This window comes from Emys orbicularis, chromosome 1 (genome assembly GCF_028017835.1).
Source record: "Emys orbicularis isolate rEmyOrb1 chromosome 1, rEmyOrb1.hap1, whole genome shotgun sequence".
Classification (NCBI taxonomy): Eukaryota; Metazoa; Chordata; order Testudines; family Emydidae; genus Emys; species Emys orbicularis.
Genome location: NC_088683.1, coordinates 215,963,744 through 215,973,574, shown reverse-complemented (window position 1 = coordinate 215,973,574; position 9,831 = coordinate 215,963,744). Strand labels below are relative to the sequence as shown.

The following is a 9,831-nucleotide window of genomic DNA, read 5'->3' as shown; positions in this document are numbered from 1 at the left end:
CCTCCCCCATCCCAGCCCAGGAGGCTGTAGCCCCCAGAAAAGTCCTTGGTGGCCACATTTGAGAAACACTGGGCTTGGGCCTGTTCCTGCACAGCCTTACCTCAGAGTAGTGGGCCTATTCAGACTATTGGTAAAGGGACTTAACACCCTTAACACCAAGAAGGGGTTGCAGTGGCAGACCTCAGTTTGATTGTCTAAGATAACATACATACTTATGCAAAATGATGCTAATTCTGTAAGTGAAATAGAAACACTAAGAGAGCAAATGCTGTTTGTATAAGTACTATGTAGGATAAGTGGGGCTAATGCTACAGCCTGTCAAGGTTACCTGACATCCCATTATAAGATCCTGCTTTCAATTGCTTGTAATTTTGAAAAACTTTAATCAGGTGGGATGAAGTTTTCTTTACTATATGCCTCAGGCACAGGTTTTTCTGCTTGTGGAAAATTTAGCACTGATCACTCACCTGTTTCCCAGAAGGAGGGTGGGGAAGAGAAATGTGTCAGTGTTAAAATTCCCCTGACCTTTCGATAGAAATGGTGTAGTACCCCCATGCTTTGAAGTAAAGACCTACAATTTGGCAGGCAGGGAGCTTGTGTGTCAGGGACATGCCTCTTGCCATCTGAATGTTTGTTATAAGCCTTAAAAAGACCACAAATGTAGTTCACACATGCTCAGAGGTATGCTAGTGCTTTGCACCTCACCGTCTGAGGAGTCCATCCTTACGGAGCCTGCTCAAGCCTCTCACAGCTCCTCATGCTGAGCAGACTGTGCCATCTAAAGAAATCAACTGATGATGCTCCCGCCAACTGTTGCAGGTGCACAGTGGGACTTTCCTTACAATAGCTTCTCTAGGCTGAGCACTGCATCTGAGAGCTCAAAGCACATGTGTCTGATGCTTTCAGGGACCTTCCTGGTGATAGGCTAGGTACAAGGAAGCCAGCCTCATTCATAGGAGGTACAAGCCCTAGGTTGTTGCACAGAGCCAGGGGAGTAGAGTGGAGCAGAGAAGAGGAAAGAAGCTTGGTGGCAGAGACTAGACTTGGCTGGGTACAAGAACTGGGAGCCAGCTGAAAGCGCATGAAGAGCTTGGGGCAAGGGAAAGACTGAGAAGGAGTATGTAGGGAGTGGGGGTGGGAAGCAGGACTGGCTACGCAGGGACTCTAGGACCAGAAATCTGATGGGAGTAGACATGGTTAGAGGGGATGGGGCACAAGGGTCAATGTGCAGTAGAGCACATTTGCTTCCAGGAGGCTGCAAGGGAGGCAGTCCCTCACTCTTACTCTGCTGTCAGAATGTAAGCATGAAACCAATGGCACACTATCCCACTCACCCCTCTGTACAGTTCCAATGCTACTGCATGGGGGGTAGTATAGATGACCAAGGAACTTTTTTTTAATTTAATCTAGAAAGTTAACACACACGGTAAGTATCAGAGGGTAGCTGTGTTAGTTTGTATCTACAAAAAAACAAGGAGTCTGGTGGCACCTTAAAGACTAAGGGATTTATTTGGGCATAAGCTTTCGTGGGTAAAAACCTCACTTCTTCAGATGCATCTGAAGTGATGTTTTTACCCACGAAAGCTTATGCCCAAATAAATGTTAGTCTTTAAGGTGCCACCAGACCCAAAAGCTAAATTACCAACATGCAAGAGCTAGGAAACACACAGACAACTTTAATTCTTGCTACTTATTTAGCCCTGTTAAGTATATTCATTATACTACTGTTGAACTGGCTACATCCTCCCTCCCCCACACCCATTTGTCATGTCACCAGCCTCCCCAACATCAACTATGATCCAGTAAAAACAGGTTTGGGGATTAGTTAGCAATTTCCTTAACAGGCAGTAGGTTTGTTTAGTTTCTTCCTGCATTTAGCTTTGCAATGTCCTCACACCAACAACACACCTGTCTACAAGTGGAATGTTTGTTTTCACCCTTTGCTTGGCCTGTTCTGCTAGACTGAGGAATGAGCTTGTTGACTCAGTGGAATTTGTACTAGGACGAGATAGTTTGACAAGTCTGAGTGACCCTGTTCAAGCCCTCTCACAAGGGCCTGAGTGAGCATGACCAGAGTGGCCCCATGACTGCATTAGAGTTCAGTATAAAAGATGGAGATGTTTCATGCTCCAACAGCCAAAACTCAAACATTAAGCTCCACAATGTTGCTACTAGTTAGGTGAAGCATCTGCTTTGTAGCTGGATGGTCATAGTGGACTACTCTTTCATACCATTTTATGCACCAGTGATCAGGATTGTGTCCAACTCCCCCAAGGTAGTTGAGATGCTAAGGTAACAAGTTCCTTCCCTGGAGAGGGTGTTTAATGCTCTCTATTACACCATCCCACCAATGCATATGCTAAGTGCTTTCAGAAAGACAGGAGCATCATAAGCACATGCTTTTGACAGCGAGAGCTGGAAGGCATCAGTTCAAACCCAAGCTGAGCTGCATTAAGCAATTGCCACTACAAGATACCAGCTATGATCAAACCAAGGCAGTCTATGCTAATGTTAGCAGAGAGTAGCAATGGCACAAGGGGTGGGGTGGAGGAAGTGTGTGAAAGTTTATAGAAACTGCTTATCCTTCCCACCACCTCAAGTTTGCTTTCCAAACCTTAGGAGGCTCCAGGGGTGGTCAATGAAGAGCAAGAGAGCATAGGTCTTCAATGCTTTTTTTATTGAGAGATACTGGTTTTACAAGCTGCATTTCTCCTCCATCTCCACCATGCAGCAGCCAGGAGTGACATGAACAGAGCCCCCAGAAGAAGTGCTCCACTGGCCCAGGCTAGAGTCCAGGATAATTTAGTGTTCAGAGGCAAGCCTGCCAGCAGAGAAGCCTGTTACTAGATATGCTCTGCTCAGGGTGGGGTAGGAATCAGGTGATCAGACATGGCCTCTTAACCCCCAGCCTCTTACTGCTCAGGACAGACTCCCACCCTCAGCTGCTAGGAGAAATGTTGCCTCACTGAGGCGGCAGCTGCCACCATTTCAGATCTGACCAGAATACCCATAGGATAGAGCCAATAATGGTGAATCAGTGCCAGAGTTTTTGCCCTGGCTCAGTGTCCATGTTCAGAGGCCACCAGTGTGGTGAAGGTCCCCTTGAGTTGACCTTTGTACTACTGGACAGCTCATCTCTTATGGATCGCCTCTGGACTTAAGGGCAAGTTTTAGACCTAGATCTACACCATGACTCAGGCACTTAATCTATCCGTGGCAGCTTCTCTCTTTGGCCTGTCCTGGAGGAGAATCACAGGTCCCCTGCTGGTGATGTGGGAAAGGCCATCCTGAAGATGCTGCTCAGAGCTCCTTCTGCCCCCTGTAAGGCAAGCAAGAGGTTAGCTGCAAAACCCACCATACTCCTACACCACAGAGTTTTCCTGTCAGGAAGGAATCCAAAATTGCCTATTCTTGTCTTCATATCATAGCTAGGGTAATGCATTGCTCAGGGATTGAGTACAACATCCTTTCCCATTTGGAAGCCAAATTCTTTCATAGATCAGCTCTTGTCATCCACAGTCAGTGACAGGGGAAGTGAGAATCAAGTTACTCCTCAGTATCACAGGGGGTTTGTACCCAGACAAGAGAGCTTCATGACAGGAGCAGGTGAAGTGGAGGATACTCCTAGTTCCTCAGAATAGGTTTAGAGAAACCCCATGCCTGCCAGGCACTGTTATCCCATCCTACAGGGAGAAGGGAGGCAGAAGAGCTAGGATACTCACAGACTGCAGCAGGGCAGGTGGTGGTGCAGGATGCTAGCAAGGAGGGCTGGCACACGGAGGCACTGCAGTGCAGTTACACCTAGGAGAGAGGTGAGGTGGTTAGGGCCCTGCTGCCCCAAAGCCCCTTCTAAACTGCAAGCTCCATACAGGTTTAGTGACTGCCTTTGCATCCTTGTGTCAGGATACCCTTAACTTCAGGGTATGAGGACATGCTCAAGTTCATAGATTCTAGGACTGGAAGGGACCTTGAGAGGTCATCAAGTCCAGTCCCCTGCCCGCATGGCAGGACCAAATACTGTCTAGAGTTGAGGGAGCCCTCTTCACAACCAAGTGCCTTGGTGATGGTCAATGCATTTCAGAGTCACCCTCTCATTCAGGGGAAGGTGGTAACACCCTGAGGCTCTGGAGTTGCTCTTCCACCCTAGAGAGACTTGCTCAAGCAATGGAGCTTGAGGATTCTCATCCTGCATGGATAAGTTAATCCTAAACTTCATTCAATGGAAGGGAGAGAGTCTGGAAGAGACCAACACTGGGAGTTGCAAGCTATAGAACAGCAGGACAGACAGGAACATCACAAGTAGAGCTGGCTAGGAGTCCCCCCACCCCCATATAACAGACTAAGACTAACCTGAAGTGTTAGTCATGCATCAGTTCAACAATAAACTCCATTTTCCTATGGGGATGGATTGCCTCATGGGAGTTGTAGTTCTGATGCCCCCCCTGGACTGGGCTCAGCTCCATGCTTGTATAGCACCTCCCCTTTGACCCCATGGCTTGGTGTAACATGGGACTCACATGGAACTCCGAGTGATATCTTAGAACAGAGCTACAGCCCTGTGCATCAAGAGTGCTTCCCCCCCCCCCCCGAAAGTCTGTCCCAGTGGGAAACCTTTCCTAGGAAAGTCAGATAGCCAAGTTTAACTGTCAGCAGCTAGAGAAGAACCAGACTCCCATACATGTAGCAATGGTTGTAGAGCATCAGGGAGGGGCAAGGGCAAGAGCCAGGAGGGGAAGCCAACACCATGGGATATGAAAGGGTCACTTATCAATTATAAGTCATACTGGGCCTGTAAATGTCTGCTGGGAAGCAGAGTCCACAAAGGTGAAGGTGCAGATGATGAAGCGCTGGTAGTGAGATGGGAACTGCAGCCCTGTGGCAGCTCCCACAGGCACCAGCTGGGTTTGGTAGTTGTCTCCTGTGTATGGGCACCTAGGAATGAGGAAAGCAGTACTTAGAAGGTGTCCTACACTCCCCAACCCAGTGTGACCCTACACCCCCCCAGTCACTCACCCATCCACCAAGACTGGCCACTGTGGCTGCTGCTGAGGATTGGCACTGGGAGTGGCCCAGCACTGGTGGAGAACCAGAACCAGGTTTGAGTCAGTTCTCCGCAGGATCCGGACCTCCACGTAGATGGGGGTCACGCAGGACCTTCACTACAGGGTAATCTCTGTCTGCATAGTAGGATCCATAACCCTGCTCTAGAATAAGACAAATGGACAGAAGTCACTCAGAGTAATTAGAAAAGCTTAGTCCAATATGTGTGGCTGCAGCCACACAGAAGAGGCCCAACTTCTCCCTCCTACCCCTGCCACTGAAGTAGTCTCCAGGAATTAAAGTAGCAGAAACACAACCCAATCCTAGATGGTTGGCAATCCTAATTCTGGGTTATAATTTAAGATTAATCTTAGACTGTCATGTGATGAAACATCCAGGAATACATCCAACCAAAATCAGCAACCCTACCCAGAATACATTAGCAGAGCTGCCTTTTCTTACTAGGCAGAGGAAAGGCAAGTTATCTAGACAGCAGGAAGAACATTAATTTAAAACTGAATTAGTCAGCGTGATTGGACTAACAACCCAGTTACAGCCATAACCCCATGCTAATGACACTCACTCAGTCTTATCTCCCACCTTCACCTCCCCAGACCCACTCCACACTGCATTTAGCCTCCCCTCCCATTAAGGCAAGAGCTCAGGCATAGACCAAAATCCTGCACCAAGTAGTAAGAATGAGACTTGTTCCGGGGCTGAAGAAGAGTTAGCTACCTGTGGCAATGCGCAGCTCCAGTGTGAGGGGGCCAGGCTGGGACACAGCAGGGGGTGGTGGCAGGGTGAAGACTTGGATGCTCAGAGGGAGGAAGTTACCACTGGCAGAGTAACTACAGCGGACATGCAACCTGGTGGGGAGAGAAGCCATCAAGTCTGACAGCTAGTCAGGACCAGCCAGCCACTGGGGACATTTAGTTTGGGGGTGTAGATGTGCACCAGTCAGGAGAGAGAGGTCATGAAAGCAGTCAGGAATCCCTCCCACCCAGAAGGGGAAGGCTGCAACTGCTCAGTATTTAAGTCACCTCCTTAAGCCTCCAAAGGAGACAGGCCATGAAGTGAGCTAGGAGAATCCAGGATAGTAGGGGAGTCACTCTGCAGCTCCTGGTAACTGCAATGCAAGGGTTTGCTGGAGGAGTATCTGGTCTTGAACTTGACACTAGTAGAATGATCTGAACAGGGCTCACTTGAAAAGCAGCTCTACAGATGCAGAGGGGTGATTAGGAGTGAGCCTCATGAGGTTACCTGAAGGTGCTGTCCTGGGTGATGGATCCCAGACTCCAGGTTCTCACATCCTGGTCTGCCACCAGTTCGTTTTCATACACACCCATGGCCCCATCCATCTGCAATGGAAGATCAGGCAATGACCCCTCTGCTCTGCCCCATTCATAGTCAGGTTTGAGACAGATTAGAAGCCAGAGAATTTCCTAGTAGGGTTGGTATGGGATCAGTCTTAGGAAGGGGCCTGCCAGTGCACCTGGTTCTTGACCCACACAACCCTGCTGTTCCAGTCAAGTGACCCCATCTTAGCCTCCCCAACCTTTACCTGGAAAGTGGTGCCACAGGCAGAGAGTGGAAACTGGAACAGGACGAAGGCATTGTTTTTCACCACAGGGACACAGCCAGTACTGCTCCCACTGGCCAAATGCACAGAATCCAGGATCAGGGGTGGCAGAGTCACATCCCGAGAAACCACAATGGAGAACTGGCCATCTGGAGTGCACTGTGCTGTCACTGGAAGTGAGCAAGTGACAGGTAAGACAAGGCTAGGGAAGTCTCCCCATCTCAGGGAGAGAGTCTTAGAACAATGGGATTGGAAGCCAATAGCTTGGCCTATATCTGGCCAGAACCCCACCAAGGTCCACTATGCCCCTCTAGGGGACCCAAAGGAGCAAGTGCTAGGTGCTCAAAGGTACATTGACAATGGACTCCGTATTGACCACTGCAGCTCCAACAGGGAATGTGATGTGAATCCTGGACCATGAGTCTGGGTTTATTACTATACATGGCAAAAAACACTGAAACAGTCTTCATTCTTATGATGGGTGGAATGTTATTCTAATATCAGGGTTAAAAACTAACTAGCACAGTACAAGGTATGTTGCAAGCCCTATTCAGCCTTCCATGCTAGGCTGGCCAGCCACTCCATGCCCCCCTCCCCAATGAGGGGTCAGCTGTATTGGCTATTCATGTACCTAAAAACTCACCTGTGTTGCCATAGTAACAAGGCTTCAACCTATCAGTGGGATCGTAGCAACAGCCTCGTTCTTCACAGTCTCCCTGTGTGATAGGCAGAAGCATGCAGGACAGTCGGTCCTGGCTCTGGATGGCAGCACAGACACTGGGGCTTGGAGCATCCAAGGCTGAAAGACAGCTGGAAATTCACAAGGAGATCAGAGCAAGAGGGAAAGGGGAAAAAAAAAAAAAAAAAAAGAGTGGGGCGAGAGGAGCCCCTGAGCACATGCCCTCGAGCTGGGGGCTTGAGGGTTGCACTCTGGACCCATGCAAGTTTGCAGAGGCTCCGTTGAGTTGCTCAGAGGTAAGCATGGTCCAGGATCTTGAGCACCAGGCTCGGAGGGAGGGAGGGAGGCAGCCCACCCCCAAACTCTAATCCTAGCTCCGTCATAGATTTGCTGTGTAGCCTTGGGCCAAGCTCTCCCCCTGCCACAGTCTCCCTATCAGGGAAGTGGGAATAATGCTTAAAATGGTCCATCTCATAGGGATGTTGAGGATTCCTTTTACATAGCACTTCAGACTAGTTAAAATGCAGTGGTGTGGGGAGGTTTTATGCAGGACAGTGGAATCCAGCTCAAAAATACTCTGAGGCTTGAGTCCAATCTGCATAATTCCAGACTCAGACTATTACACTCATGTATGTTAACACAATGTTATGAGTTCTTTATAAATGGGACACCTTGATAAAATTTGAGAGGGGGGGAGGGGGGAGAAGAGGAGAGAAGAAGAGAAAAGACAGGTGCTGTACGCTCTTCTACAGCCTAGAACAGGGATACTCAGACTGATGCTCAAGAGCTGCAAGTGGCTCTTCAATGAGTCTCCTGTGGTTCTTTGCAATGCATGATATTAAAAGGCTGATTTAATTAACAATCAGGATGCTTATACTATGTTATTAAACAATTGTAGTTGGTAAAAATATCTGGTTGGACATACACACCCTTAAATTCAGCCAGAGCGGAGCTCTGGTAAATACTTTCAATCCCCCTGGAGTTTATACCATGGGAGGTGGAAGGAGAGAAGAGAAGCACCTCCAGGAAATACTTAGAATTTAAGGTAAGTAAATGAAACATTGAATTCACACTACTGGGGCTCTTTTGGGTAATGTTAATTGCTCATTTGGCTTCTGAACCACTGAGGAGTGAGTATAACTGGCCTAGAACAATCCCTAGTCCATGACTGGGGTCCCCAGGTGCGAATACAAATATAATTAACTCCAGGCTCTGAGAAGCGCAGCCAACCAGAGGCATGGTGGGGATGTACCCTAGCAAATGAGGATAAGCAAAAACTATGAGGATTGTGTGTAACATTGGCCCCATAATTGCTACCTTGCCACAAGGAGGAGAGAAGGGAAACAGATGGACCTTCTCTGTTTAGGCCTCCCTTAGTGTAACTGGAGGAAAACAGCCATCTTTAGAGAAAGCATTCACTCACCAGTAGTCAAACAGCCAAGGGTGTTTCACATCAGACACTAGACCCTTACCTGGCTGGGCAGTGTGGCATCGGAGCACCTTTTCACGGAGGGCCTTGTGCCCATCTGCATCTGTCCCTTCAATCCCAACCACCATCAGGTAATTGCCATTCTGTGGAAGAGAAATCCACAGGAGTCAGGACTGTTAGAGCAGCATTACCAGAACCCTATGCAGGCACCCCAAGTTCACTCACCCATTCATAGATGTAACAACCATCATAGGAAGCATCAATTTTCCTGGAGCCATCTGGAGTCTGAGACACCCAAATCCCACAGGTAGAGTCATTCTGCAAAGTGTGAGACCGCCCAACAGTATCTAGGGAACCCCAGGAGGCAAGAACAAGGTGGTCAGTATATAGTACAGAGGAAGGGGGTAAAGGAGTTATTTAATTAGCTATTAAGAGCTCTGCAACCTCCCCCCCCCCAACTTACTATAGGAGATAACATCTAGTAAGAGGATTGAAGTAGAAGAGTAGCATACAGGCACCTAACCCTCAGAGGCTATACCCTCAAGTAGCACTATTGTAAGCATGAACTCAACTCATATAAGCAGTTACTCAGTTGCACTAGGGATGAGCTAGCTATTAGACAAGGCTTTGATATCAGGCCACAGGAGCTAAAGGCAGAAATTCACTTCTGTTCCTTCTCAGTGTAACCACACCCTGGTACAGGAAGACACTGCCAGGTTCTTACAGCCTTACCCTCACTTACCCCAAGCAGTCAGTTCATGGGACACCCTTCCATCCTTGCTTAGAGGCAGAGTGAACTGCAGGCTTTTCCGGCCACACACCAAGATGCTAGAGTCCTCTAAAAAAACATCCCAAGTTCTCAAAGCCAAGGAACAATACAACACACACAAGAGCACAGCTCCTAGAGGGCACCTGGTCTACCCTACACCGGCCATACTGACTTCCTAGCAGTAACCCATAAAGCACTTATGCTTAACCTGGCACCTTTATACCCCAGAGGCAGCTATGATTGGGCAGAGTCCAGGTGAAAATTCCTGCTGTAACAGCTGAAACTAGCCTAGCCCCTTCCCTGAGTTCTATTAACACCCTCCCAGAGCCAGCAGC

General features: G+C 48.4%; 1 pseudogene; it reads right to left on the bottom strand.

Moving 5' to 3' along the window:
* Positions 1 to 2,675: 2,675 nt before the first annotated feature.
* On the bottom strand, positions 2,676 to 9,548 carry LOC135893964 (zona pellucida sperm-binding protein 4-like; annotated as a pseudogene).
* Between the last annotated feature and the right edge of the window lie 283 nt (positions 9,549 to 9,831).